We start from the raw sequence: 14156 nt of genomic DNA on the forward strand, positions 1-14156 counted from the left end.
ACGGAACAACAGCATGTAGCTTTTTGATTCTGGCTGCTTTGGCTCAGCAAAACCTATGCGAGATTCCTCCCGGGTTTGTTTTTTGTTGTTGTTGTTTTAAATATTTATTTAGGTAGTTATTTACTTGGCTGTGCCGGGTCTTAGTTGCGGCACATGGGATCTTCATTGCCGCGTGCAGTATGTTTTAGTTGCGGTGTGCGGGATCTAGTTCCCTGAGCAGGGTTGGACCCCGGGCCCCCTGCATTGGGAGCGCGGAGTCTTAGCCACTGGGCCACCAGGGAAGTCCGTCATCTCTGTTGCTGCGGGTATGAGAAGCCACTCCTTTTTCTGGCTGTGTTGTATTCCATTTTCCGTTTGTCCATTCGCCTGCGTGTGGCAGGACTTGTGGGATGTTTCCAGTTTTGAGGGGTCAGGAATAAAGCTGCTGTAAACATCCCAGGGCAGGTTTCCGTGAGAACGTGGGTTTTTACCTCACTTGAGAAGATACTCAGGAATGGGACTGGGGTCTGTGCTAAGTGTATGTTTAACAACCCTTCTGCATGTTAGAAATTGGTATTTTTGAGTATTGGAAGAGTTTAGAAATCCACTGTGACCTGGCACCCAGGCACTTGAAACGAAGTTGAAAGTTCATCTGGAGATGGTCACGTTGTCCCCGTCACTGTCTTTTATTCGAGGCAGAGCGAGGCCACAGATTTGTAACCCTTGTAAGGAAGGCCTCGTGTGTCCAGGCCCTGGCAGGACCTGGCTTTCTAGTGGTGGGCGGTTCTGAAGTGGAGAGCATCTTTCCCTTGCTGGCCGGACCTCGCTTTTCAGGGTGCGGGGTGTGCTGTCTGCCTGGCCTGGCGCTCTTTCTGCCTGTCAGCAGCAGTTCCTGATGTGTCTGTCCTACTACCAGGCAGGCAGTCAGGGGCCCTAGTGAAGTGCTCAGCGAGCCGCAGCCTTCCTAAAGCTTTGCGGGTAATGTCTGCTACCCTCCCATTTCCCTGCTGAGGAATTTTGCTTTCTCATGGGAAGTGAGGGGGCAGTACTTTATAAGAGTTCATATTTTGTGATGACTCGAGGCTGAATACATTAAGAAAATGGGCTCCTTCCAGAAGCTTAACTTCTTAGAAGGTCAGCTTACGCATGTGACCTCACGTTTGAAATGAGTGAGCTTGTTTGTTCATTGATTCATTCATTCTGCAAGCACCTCCTGGATATTTACAGTGAGTGTTCCAGGGGGCGCGGAGGACAGTAGACAGTATTCTTTTTTTTTTTGATTTTTGAATTTTAATTTATTTTTATATACAGCACGTTCTTATTAGTCATCAGTTTTATACACATCAGTGTATACATGTCAATCTGACTCGCCCAGTTCAGCACACCACCATCTCCACCCCACCGCAGCTTTCCTCCCTTGGTGTCCATACGTTTGTTCTCTACATCTGTGTCTCAACTTGTGCCCTGCAAACCGGTTCATCTGTACCATTTTTCTAAGTTCCACATACATGCGTTAATATACGATATTTGTTTTTCTCTTTCTGACTTACTTCTCTCTGTATGACAGTCTCTAGATCCATCCACGTCTCAACAAATGACTCAGTTTTGTTCCTTTTTATGGCTGAGTAATATTCCATCGTATATATGTACCACAACTTTTTTATCTATTCGTCTGTCGATGGGCATTTAGGTTGCTTCCATGACCTGGCTATTGTAAATAGTGCTGCAGTGAACATTGGGGTGCGTGTGTCTTTTTGAATTATGGTTTTCTCTGGTTAATGCCCAGTAATGGGATTGCTGGATCATATGGTAATTCTATTTTTAGTTTTTTAAGGAACCTCCATACTGTTCTCCATAGTGGCTGTATCAATTTACATTCCCACCAACAGTGCAAGAGGGTTCCCTTTTCTCCACACCCTCTCCAGCATTTGTTGTTTGTAGATTTTCTGATGATGCCCATTCTAACTGGTGTCAGGTGATACCTCATTGTAGTTTTGATTTGCATTTCTCTAATAACTAGTGATGTTGAGCAGCTTTTCACGTGCTTGTTGGTCATCTGTATGTCTTCTTCGGAGAAATGTCTATGTAGGTCTTCTGTCCATTTTTGGATTGAGTTGTTTGTTTCTTTAATATTGAGCTGTTTATATATTTTGGAGATCAATCCTTTGTCCGTTGATTCGTTTGCAAATGTTTTCTCCCATTCTGCGGGTGACAGTATTATTCTCAAAACTTAGGAACTAAGGACGGTAGGTGATCTATAAACACAGAAGTTCAGCTGAGGTGTAGTGCCCCGAATATGGGATCAACTGAGGTCCCAGAGGGTGGGGCTGCCAGATTCGCCCTGGGGGAGGTGTGGGTGGCTTGTCTGAGGAGGGGGCACCCGCAGGAGCACGTGCAAACAGCCACAACCACCTGTACGCGGAAATGTCCAGCCTCCAAGATGGGCTTTTGCGCAAGTGACAAATAGGAGGGCGGGGTGCAGGGCGAGTGTTGTTCCTTCTGTGACTGAGAGTTCCCAGATATCCACTTATAGCTCATGGTGGCATTTCTAAAGCAGGATGGCACTTCCTTTGGTGGGAAAACCGGGTCTCAATTCAGGAGGAAGCAGGTGGTATCTTCGGCTGCCTGAAGGCAGGGCAGGAGCCAGGAGGGCGTGCAGGCAGTGGTCCTTCCCCTCCGTGACTCACTGAGGCTGTGGGCGTGGAGCGGCCCCAGCGTGACTGCCCCCGCCTGCTTGTGGGTTCCTCCCGAGAGCCCCCGAGTCTCTGATGATGGCCCGCTGAGCAGTCACGCCCTTCACTGCACGGTGAGTAGTAGCTGAAGTGGGCGACCGAGTGAGCCATCCCTCCCCATGACTCAAAATATTTTCTGATCTGACCTCTGCTGGTGTGAGTCCTGCCTAATCTGAGCTCAGGTGGAAGGCAGGTTAACCCTTTGAAGACTTTCCGTGGGTGAAGTAGCCTCTTTAAAGAGGAAGGGATCACCGGGAAAAGCCTGGTGTTCCGTAAGTACGTGGCTGTTAGCTTTCGTACTTTGGTCCCTAACATCCACATGCCGCCTGTATACTCTGTTCCTCAGCGCCCCTGTGTCTGACCGGACCCTCTTCCTGTCCAGGGCGCCTGGCAGGGCTGCCGAGTCACAGGTTCCCGTGAGCTGCAGTTGGGAGGTCAGAGGCTGTGTGCTTCACTGAGTATTGACCTTGGATGACGATGCCTCCTCATCTCTGAGGGGCTTCCGTTTGAATCCCCTCAGTTAGTCATGGGGTGCGCGGCCAATGTCCGGAAAGCGCGTCAGACTCACCCCAGGTGCCCGGGCAGCCGGTGTGTGAGAGAGGTTACCTCTGAGAACGCTGGTCCTTGAAAAACCTGACGTGTCTTTTCCCAGGTGGGGAAGAAGCTTTTGCTGGCTGTGTGCTGCGGGGTGGGGGCCGCCACGGGGTGGTGCCCACGGGGATGGCGGGAGTCGTGGGGCTCGGGGCAGGGAGCTCTCGGGAAGGATTTGCGCGTCACGTGGTGGTGGTGGCGGCTCACGTTTCCCCTGGTGTGAAGGTGGCTCCCTGGTGTCTGCTCTGTGCTCACCCTGCAGGCTGAGTGAGGCTCCCACCGGGGAGCAGGTGCTGGGGCCACAGGACTCGCTGGGCCCACACCTGGTCTGGGAGAGACACCAGGTGAAGGGGCGGGACAAGGGGAGGAAGAGCCGCGCTGGGTCTTGTGGGTCTTGTCTCTCTTTAAATAACAGCTTTGTCGAGATAGCATTCACACACCACAGAGCTCACCCATTTGAAGTGTACAATTTAATGGCTTTTACTATATTCACAGAGCTGTGCAGCCATCACCTCTTCTAATTCCAGAACATTCCATCAGCGCAAAGGGCCTGCAGTCCCCTGCCCCAGCCCCTGACACTAGGAACCCACTCTTTGTGTCTGTGGATCTGCCTGTTCTGGACGTTTCCCATCAATGGAATCACACAGTGTGTGTCCTTCTGCGTCTGGCTTCTCTCACTGAGCATCGTGTTCTCAGGGTCCGTCCATGTTGCTGTGAGTGTCAGGGCTTCACCCCTTTACGTGGCTGAGTGATGCTCCCATGTGCGTGGCCCAGGTCATGGGGTCTCGAGGCCCCTGGAGAGGCGTTCGTTTGGCTTGGTCCTGGGGTGGGGTGATGCCAGTTGTACTGATACGGTGCTAACAGGACCCCTTGCTGGAGTGGGAGACAGTTGGAAGGCTGGGGGTGCGGCTCGCCTTGGCCTTTGAGACCGCTGGTTGGAGGCCGTGCTGCCGCTTGTTGCGTGGAGCGCGGGCGAGTCCTCCTCCAGCTGTGCCCCCTAGGAAGGGCTTCCTCTATCCCTGGGCTTTCTCTCCCTTCCCGTCACGGCCTCGGCGTCAGGCCGCACTGCTCTGTGGCAGTAAAGCATTTTCTTTGGTGAGGGCGAGAAAAATTCTGGTGGTGAACTTTTGGTTGTCGCATTCCCCCATCCCACCGGGGTCACTCCACGACGGCCCCTCCACGCACACCCCCGGCGTCAGGCGCTCAGCACTTGCAGCGGCTCCTTGGGTGGCTGGGCGGCCCGGGCTCTTACAGGTGGGCTAGTTTGGCTTGAAGCAACTGAAATGGTCTTGTCATCCCTGGAGCCCCCGTGGCGCCCCGTCCTCCTGTGGACACACCCATGCCCGTCCTGCAGAAGGATGGCTGCCTGGACAGCAGGACGTCCCGGCCGGTCCTGGCTCTGCGCAGACTGGCTTCTGTGAGCTGCGGACCCAGGCGTGGAGCTCAGGCTCAGGGTCAGGTCTGGAAACACTCACGCAGGTGCGGTGGTAGGTGAGGGGGCACACGAGCCACGCGCGTGCCCTCGAGGGAGCCACATGACGAGTCAGAAGGAGGAGGCGAGGTACGTTTTCATAGCATTGTACGTAACCGAGTATAGCCCAGACACGACATTTTCCACGTGCCATTTAAAGAATTCCAGAAGGGCAGTGTTACTTTGTGTGTGTGCGCGCTCTTAGACATCCACGTGCATCTTGTGCTCACAGCACACGCCACTGGAGTGGGCCACCGCGCACCGTTGCCCCTCGTCCAGGTGGCCAGGGGCCGCTCTGGGCACAGTGAGGCTCTAGACCCCTCTCCCTCGTGGCGGCTCCTTTCTTGGACCCTGGTCATCGGGGCCCCTGTGTGCACAGCGGGTCCCACCCGCCCGGGTCAGGGCCATGGGCCCACCATGTCCTGCACCGTGTCCGTGACCCGGGAGCCACTGGCCCGCTCCCTCTTCTCTCTTCCTCCTCCAGCTGGACTTTGGCCTCATGGAGTCCCGGCAGCCCCTTCTTGTTTTTCCATGTTGACTGTTCTTGCAGTGCAGGTCTCGCGGGCAGGGTTTTGCGACGCGGCTGGGTCCCGAGACAATCCTGGTTTGACGCCTGGCCCTGTGGGGAGAGGGCCGGGTGGGCGGTGGGAGGAGAGCCTCCTTCCTGGCTCTCTCCTTTGCATCGCTTTACCAGGCGGTTCCCATCCTTGGCCTGGCTTGTCCTCAGGTACGGTCCTGGGACCAGGCAGCACCCCCTTGCTGGGGACCTGCAGACGTCTGGGGCTGACTGTGGATGAGACCGCTGTGATGCTCCACAGCCAGTCTCTCTGCCACCACCGCCCCTGTCTGAAATGCACTCTTTTTCATGTGAAAACCTGTTCACTTCTTGAATACTCAGGCCCACTCCAGGCGCTGGCCCTCCCCCTCTCCCTTCACCCCCTGCTTCCTCTCCCTGGAGAGTGGGTGCTCCCCAGCAGGGCCGCAGGCTGAGAGGTGAGGCTGAGCGCCTTCGCTGGGCCTAGGGACCCTCTGCTCACCCGCTTGGCTTTCCTCCCAGACAGACAGCCTTCTGTGGATTTTCCACTCCTCCAGCCAGATCTCTGCTCTCAAAGCCCTGCCACTGGGAGAGGCAGAGAGACAGCCGGCAGACCTCCCGCCGTGTTCCATCTCCCCTGCCTTTGACTCTTCCCGCTGTGCTTCTCCACTTTGGGAAGCAGTGCGTGCATCCCACCCTGGCCGCTCTGTCCCACTTGCCTTGGCCCCCACCCCAGGGCTCCGGAGGTGTGCAGAGCCTCGGGGAAGAAGGCAGCGACCCCCAGCCCGCAGGCAGTGCCCCCTGCAGCCTGCTGGGGAGTGGGGACTGCGGGCAGAGTCCCAGGTTGCTCCCCCTCGGCACCTCCTGGGCACTTGTGCCCTCAGCAGATGGTGATAGAGCAAGAGTCCCTGCTTGCTTCAGGCCGGTGGTTCTCTGAGCGGGGCCCCGGGCCAGCAGCTTCCCCACCAGCTGGAACTGGTTAGGAATGCGGGTTCCTGGGGCCCAGACCTGCTGACTCTGAAACTTTGCGGGTGGGCCCCAGAACTCCACTCTGACCAGGGATTCTGATGCTCGTCCCGGTGTGATGCCCCTGCCTCGGAGGCCCCCTGGGTCCCGGTGTCTTCCTGCTGCAAGTGGGAAGAGGATGCTGGAGTCCACGTCTTGTCACCTCCCTAGTCTCTGCCCCCTGCCTCTCGCCGGGTCCTCCAGGGACGATGTCTCCAGATGTTGTGCCCCTGTCACCGTGAACCAGCCTGCATGCTCAGGGGTGGGCCGTGCCCTGGCAGCGAGCACCCAGGAGGCCTCCTGTCCAGGCTCCTCACGCCTGGCACAGGGCCTGCAGGGACGAGCGGGGGCACAGCTAGACTTGAGGGCGTCCGGGTGGAGTTCCTGTTCCCACACCTGTCCTCACGTTCAAGGAGGAGGCAGGGGCCTGCCGAGTGGGACAGCCAGACTCCCCAGCCCCGTGGGCGGCCCCCGCCCTCACCTGAGCTGGACAGGGCAGGGGAGGGGAGTGGACGGGACGGGCTTGGTGGCGGCTCAGGCCTGATGACCGCCTCCGACTTCCGGCCAGGGTGCTTTTTCAGGCGGGAACGGTTGTGCTTATTGCGGCTGTTTTCCCAGGACCCCAGAGTGAGGCCGCCGGCTCTGTGGTGAGCAGCATTCCGCTAAGCCTCTGCGCAGCTTCCTGCGGAGGCTCTGAGGCTGTCAGTGAGAAGAGCCTGGGTTAGTCACTGACTCCGCAAGCAGCCAGCAGCGGGCCGGGGCTGTGGCTGGGATGCTGAGGCCGGGCGTCCTGTGCAGTGAGACCAGGGCAGGCCTCAAACCCCGGAGTTCCAGGGCTCCCCCGGGGGAGGAGGTGTGGGTGCTCCTAAGCGTGGGCTTCCTCAGGACTGTTCTCAGTCGGACCTTTCTGGGTCGGCTTCTGGTGTCGCTCTGTTCTGAAGGCCTGTGAAGCAGAAGAAGAGGCCACAGCCGAGAAGCTGTGAGAGCTTCTGAATCATCGATGGTGATCAGGCCATCTTAAATCATACGACTCAGGACGGTTGCTGGAAGCTGGCCAGTCCCTAAAGCAGCATCCTGAGATTGCAGGAGGCACGTCGTAAACTGTTTCCTTCCTTTCGTTCTGGTTTTAAAGCTTTGGAAAGCTTGAGTTCATCTCATCACAGATGAGACCACATTCCAGGCCCTTGTCTTCTGTGTGATGTGGCCTGAGACGCGGTGGCTCAGCCAGGGCTGCGGCCCGCGTGCGCTGAGGGACCCTGCCGCCCCTGCAGGAGGAGCATCTCGGGGGCACGTCCAGCCTCCTGAGGGGCCCGAGGGAGGGAGCACAATCCGAGCCGGCGGGGGCTTCCACGCGGCGCATGCTCAGGCACACGCGCGTGCTCACGGGGTCCTTTCAGAGCGCCCACGCTGTTGTGTAACTCCACAGTGGTGACCGGAATGAGAGTCTCCTGGGTACTGTCATGTCCTTCCGTGGCTCTAAGACTTGTTCTTATGGGCTGTGCTCGCAGGGTAGGGTATCGGCCTGAACGCAGACATGAATTTAGCAGCCTGAGACGATGCACACTGATGACCTCCCGTGGTTTCTGAGGGCAGCGATTCAGAGCAGGCAGGCCAGGGGACTCCGGCCGAGGGTCCCTCAGGAGGCTGCAGTAGGTGCTTCAGCCAGGGCTGTCCCATCCGAAGGCCGGACCGGGAGGGATGCCTGGCTTCCAGGAGGCCCCTCCCGTGGCTCCTCTGCCCGTGGGCCCCGCAGGGCTGCTGAGGCTCCTCAGTGCACGGGGGCCGGCTCCCCTCAGGAGGAGTGTGACGCGGGAGAGCGTTGGTGGAAAGTTCTAGACCCTCCTCCTCATCCTGTGGCTACCTCAGCGCCTTGTACACTGTGCTGTGTGCGTTTGTCTCTGAGCAGACCCTGCGGGACAGCCTGGCGTCTTCTCTGCTTTCAGTGGGTACAGGAGCCCAGGGAATTCAGGGCTGCCAGGACTGTCTGTCTGGACTCACTGAATGTTGTGGACCAGCAACAGAGTCCGTCGGCCACATGAGTGTCTTAGATGCTCAGTATTTTCCTACTGAGGTGGGGGTGCTTTTAACAATACCTCGCATTTCCTCCTATAGATTGTGTTGTGGTTTTTTGTTTGTTTTTCGCCGTGCTGTGCAGCTCGTGGGATCTTAGTTCCCCAACCAGGGATTGAACCTGGGCCCTCGGCAGTGAAAGCCAGAGTCCTGACCACTGGGCGGCCAGGGAGGTCCCTCTTGGTCTTGCTGTTGTTTTTGATAGCTGTTTTGAGGTGTAATTCCCACACTCTTCACCTCATCCACCTAAAGCGGGCCGTTCCCTGCTTTGTAGTGTATTCATTGAGCACAGTCATCACTACTACCGATTTTAGACCATTCCATCACCCTGAGAGGAAACCCCATCCCCATTAGCATCCCTCCCATCCCCCTCCCCAGCCCCTGACAGCCAGGAACCCACTCTCTGTCTCTGTGCACTTGCCTGTTCTGGACGTTTCCCATCAGTGTAATCACACCCTGTGTGTCCTTCTCCGTCTGGCTTCTCTCACTTAGCAATCGTGCTCTCAGGGTCCATCCACGTTGTAGCGAGTGTCAGTGCTTCAGTCTTTTTCGTGGATGGATAATATTTCAGTGTGTGGAGGACACATTTGTTTACTCGTTCATCTGTTGATGGACATTTGGGTGGTTTCCACCTTTTGGCAGTTGTGAATCACGCCTCTGTGAACATTAATGTTCAGGTTTTGGGTGTGGTATTTTTTTTGGCTGCGTTGGGCCTTCGTTGCTGTGCGCAGGCTTTCTCTAGTTATGGTGAGTGGGCTCTAGTCTTCGTTGCAGTGTGCGGGTTTCTCATTTCGGTGGCTTCTCTTGTTGTGGAGCACAGGCTCTAGGCACGCGGGCTTCATTAGTTGCAGCACGCGGGCTCTGTAGTTGTGGCGCACGGTCTTCGTTGCTCTGCGGCATGTGGGATCTTCCCGGACCAGAGCTCGAACCTGTGTCCCCTGCATTGGCAGGTGGATTCTTAACCACTGCGCCACCTGGTAAGCCCAACGTTCAGGGTTTTGTGTGGACGAATATTCTCATTTCTCTTGGGCAGACACCCAGGAGAGGAATTGCTGGGTCATTTGCTAACTGTTTAACCTTTGAGGAGCTGCCAGACTGTTTTCCAAACCCAGCTGTCCTCACTGTTTTCTGCCGTTTGCCAGGAGGCCTTGGGGCCGATTGTTCCATCAGTGGTTCTTCCCCAGGGTTTCTGGGTCAGCAGTGGCACTGGTGATGCAGGTCTGTTCCCCCGCGTTGGGAACCACTGGTCTGCAGGGCTGTCCTATGCTGGACCGCACATGCTCCATCTCCCGCCCCTGGCCTTGTCTAAGTAATATGAGTTCAATGGATATTTACTGCTCCGTCCTTGGTAAGTTGGAGGATATTATTAAGAACGATAGAAGATTGTTTTTTTCCTTTGCCTTAAAAAATAAGATTCTGGGCAAAAGGTCACATATCGTAATTCTATTTACAAACGTCCAGAACGGGCAAATCCACAGAAACGCAGAGTGGATTAGTGTTGTCAGGGGCTGGGGAGGGGATTGGGGCGCGTGTGCTAATGGGGTGGATGGGATGTTCTGGAACTAGATGGAGGGGATGGTTGCCCAGCTCTGAATGTATTAAAAGCCACTGAACTGTATACTTGAAGCGGGGGCCCATTCTGTGTGAATTATAGCTCAGTAGGGCTGCTGTTGCAAAGATGAGGCTTAGGACACAAAGGGTGTTTCCGGAGTTGTTTGACCTGTTAGGACCGCTTCGCCGTGGGGGGCCCTGTCCTGGGACCTTCCGGGCATCAGTACCCTGGCCCGTAGGGGCTCTGCCCGCGTTGCCGTCCTCCACTGTGAAGCGTGGAAATGGTGGCCTGGGCTGAGAGGGGCAGTCGCTGTCCTGGGGCAGGGCTGGCAGCTCTGGGCCTGACCATCTCACCTCGGGCTTCAGCCCGTGCTCTTCGCGGCCCCTCCTCTTGCTGTGCATCCTCTTCGAGGCCCCTCCTCACCGCGATAGGAATCTTCACCGCCGGGGCGGAGGTGCGTCTAGAGTTACAGACCGTCCACACGATGCGTCGTCCTCACTTGGTTTCTGCGGGGTCTTGGGTTAGCTGGCCGCCAAGACCCCTGCGAAAGGCCAGAGCGACTCCTGATGTGCTCCTCGGGGAAAGCGGCGAGGCCAGCCCGCCGGGCGCAGTGAGGCCAGGAGAGCGCCGCTGTGGCCGGGAGGGAGGACCTCTGCTCGCCCACTCCCGGTGGTTGCACGAGTGGTGTTTCCCCATTTTACAGATGGAGACCGAGGCCTGCGGCGGTTCAGGGACTCAGAGGCAGGCCTGTGGCTTCCAGGCTGCAGGAGTGCCCGGGGGAAGTCCTGGGGCAGCAGAGTCGGGGGCTTCGAGTCCGTCCCGGTCCCTTCCCCGCAGTCCGCTGGGCGGCAGGGCGCTGCAGGAACAGGCGCTCCCGGAGCCAGCGTGTCCCACGTGGCAGAACATGGCCCCAGTGCTGTGGGTGGAGCTCTCCCCATGGGTGGGGAAATGAGGGGGGAGTCCCGGGGCCACAGCCCCCATCTCCTCTGGGCGCCCGCATCACCGGAGTGGGGAGGGACGGGTCCGAACCCTGTCTTGTTGTCTTTTAGGACAAACCCCACAATGCTGCTCACGAAATCATCAAGACCATCCGGTGAGTGTGGCGCCTGCTGGAGGGGGCCTCGGGGTGGGCCAGTCCAGAGTTCCCAGCAGCACCCCAGCTGTGCGCTCCCCCATTCCTCCGTGCCGATCTGCGTCCGCATTGTCAGCATCGAGGAGGCTTGGGAAGCCGGGCTGTGGGGTCAGGGGTCAAGTCCTCTGAGTGTGACCCAGGACCGGTCTTGGTGCTTCGTGAGCTCGCTTCCTGTTGAAGACGCTGGAAATCCCGAGTGGCCAGCTTCCCGAGGGACCCCTCCCCTCATCACCTTGCTTTTCTCTTCTTCCGTGGGGTTTGGTGTGACTTTTGGGTTTGGGCCGCTCTTCCCTCTGTGAGCCTGCCCCGTGCTGTGCAGAGGAGGCCGGGTGCCCGGGAGGCTGTCCCGGGCGAGATCTGGGAGGAGGGCCGCCTGCTGTGTTCTAGTGGGCTGTCTCCTCACATGGGACCTGAGGGTCTGCGACGGCCTCTAGAGTGCCCTCGGGGGCCCATGCGTGGAATCCTGCGACCGCTCTTGGCTTTAGAATGTTCCACGTGTGTGACCGTGGCCCTGGCATCTCGCTGTATTATGCCTTAAAATCCTTAGCTGTGTAGCCACTGCCTGGGCCACACGCCATTATATCTTCTTGAACCTGGGGCGGCCGGACTGGCAGCAGAACTAAAGGCTGTTCGGTGCACAGGGGTGGTGCTCCCCCCTCTCCGTCCCGTCCTTCCTTCGAGAGGCGAGCATTCATCAGTTTCTTCTGTATTGTTTCAGATTATACGTATGTATACATTACTGTAGTATATTAGTATAAAATCTATCTTAGGGTTCTCCAGAGATACAGACCCAGTGATGTCTGTGTATATGAGATTAATTTAAGCAACTGAGTCACAGGACTTCAGGCTGGCGAGTCTGAAATATGCAGGACAGGCCAAGAGAGGCAGACCCAGGGAAGAGTTGACATTGTAGCTAAAGTCTGAAGGCAGTCTGGAGGCAGAATTTTATGTATACACATACAGGTTAATTCTGTATAATATAGTACAGAGGGCTTCTGTGTAGTTTACCCAACTTTCTCCAACGGTGAGGTCTCACATAACTGCAATAGCAAAACTAGAAAATGGACATCGGCATAATCTTCAGACTTTATTCACTGTGCATGTATGGTCACGTGTATGCACGCATGCATTCTTGTAACCTCCACCTCAAAGAAGACATAGATCGGTTTCATCACCACAATATTTTTATCCCTCTTAAATACATAAATACAGATATCCTGGAGATGGCAAGTGTTGTGAACTTCGGGAAGTAGTGGACTAAGGTCTTCATCAGAGAAGATCTGGTGTCCAGGTTAGGTTGTCATCATCACTTCCTGATGTGAATCCCAAATTACTCCTTTGGTTTCTTTCTAGTATTAACAAATTCCTGACATGCGGTGGATCTTTGACTTACGTAGCAGCACTACTTGACCTCTAGTGTGCAGACATGTGCCAGGCCAGCTCCTGGGCCTCTCTTTGTTTTGAGGGTGGTGGGATATCAACACCAGACTGAAGGTTGTCCAGATCTCCCCCAAACCCAGATTACACCCCACCCCTGTTTTTAACCACATCAAATGTATTTATTTAATGCTTTGACTCATGCTTTTGGTTTTGATCTTCTTTGAAAAGATTGTTTTTCTCTTTTTCCCTTCTCTCCACATAGGAGGAAAAGAGACGTAGAGTTACATCCAGAGAATGGTAAGAATGATAAACCTTTTTGTTCTGTGCAATATGTAATCTTGGTGACTGAAATTACTTTTCTGAGATCTTTTAAAAAGAAGAACTTTATAGTGAGTTGCCAGGGTGACCATAAATAGCTTAAGGATGGTGGGTTTGCAGTCAGGTTATTAACCTTATGATTCAGATAGAATTGTCTTACAAAGAGTGAATTGGAGGCAACTGGCAGTTATCAGATCTAGATCTAAAAGTTGTATTAAATATTAAATGTTGAGGTAATATGTGCCTTTCAGGGCTCCTGAGATGAAGATTGACTTTTTTGGGGGGGTGGGTGGGTAGGAAGGAAGACCTTTTGAAAACTGCCTCCACGGGAGGAGTCTGTGAAAGCCATCCTTAGGGTGTGTGATTTTGCTTGACAGAGTTGCTGGACTGCTCCCTGCAGAAGAACCGGGAAGAGTAAGACCAGGAACACACGTGGAAGAAGAAGAAAGAGATGATAAAGTAAAGCCTGGTCACCTCCAGGTTTGTCACTTCCACCTTAATCTCAGAACCCATTTGGTTTTAGGAAGGGGGTCAGGGTGTGGGGAGCGTGTAGGAACAGAATGACTTTCACTAATGAGCAAAATGACCTTGGATTTAGCTAAAATGCTCTTCAAACTCATTTTTCTGCTGGTTCTCTATGTGGAAGGTGTGTTACGTGGCTGTGGTGATAGTAAATCAGCGGTATGCCTGGAAGTCAGCTGGACCTCTGCTACTTGATCAGTCAGTCACTGAGCTTCAGTCTGTCCCCTCTCCTGCCTGCGTCTCCTGCCCATGAGGTCTTTGTGAAGGTCTCATTTTCAAACACGTGAGGTGCTAAAGTGCTCTAGTATCGTCCAGGCATAAAGTTGCATTCTTTTTTTTTAAATTAATTAATTAATTTATTTATTTATTCATTTATTTTATTTTTGGCTGCATTGGGTCTTCATTGCTGTGCACAGGCTTTCTCTAGCTGTGGAGAGTGAGGGTTACTCTTCCTTGTGGTGCGCGGGCTTCTCATTGCAGTGGCTTCTCTTGTTGTAGAGCACAGGCTCTAGGCACACGGGCTTCAGTAGTTGCAGCACGCAGGCTCAGTAGTTGTGGCTCGTGGGCCCTAGAGCTCAGGCTCAGTAGTTGTGGTGCACAGGCCCAGTTGCTCTGCGGCATGTGGGATCTTCCTGGACCAGGGCTCGAACCCGCGTCCCCTGCATTGGCAGGCAGATTCTTAACCACTGCGCCACCAGGGAAGCCCTAAAGTTGCATTCTAAACTGCGATCAGACCAGTTCTTTCCCCAGACCTCCAGCTCCTTTGTCAAATCAGAGTTTGAGGTTCTATGTAATACAGATGTACCCACTGAACCCCCATGGGAGGGGGTAGGAGAAGGGATTGGGGATCTGATACTGGAAGCTTTACC

General features: G+C 55.1%; 1 protein-coding gene across 7 annotated transcripts in view; it reads left to right on the forward strand.

Annotated features, from left to right (window-relative positions):
- The window catches only part of LOC132501100 (centrosomal protein of 78 kDa-like), a 77381-nt gene that overhangs the window by 33918 nt on the left and 29307 nt on the right, over nt 1–14156 (forward strand). For 5 of the 7 annotated variants that reach the window (XR_009534140.1, XR_009534139.1, XM_060116590.1 and 2 more), the window contains exons 2-4: nt 10985–11028; nt 12710–12744; nt 13143–13245. The gene's annotated coding sequence lies outside the window, so the exon portion shown is untranslated. The remainder of the gene's footprint in view (nt 1–10984; nt 11029–12709; nt 12745–13142; nt 13246–14156) is intronic. The other 2 variants (XM_060116588.1, XM_060116589.1) reach the window with 1 other exon arrangement.

This window comes from Mesoplodon densirostris, chromosome 13 (assembly GCF_025265405.1).
Source record: "Mesoplodon densirostris isolate mMesDen1 chromosome 13, mMesDen1 primary haplotype, whole genome shotgun sequence".
Taxonomy (NCBI): Eukaryota; Metazoa; Chordata; class Mammalia; order Artiodactyla; family Ziphiidae; genus Mesoplodon; species Mesoplodon densirostris.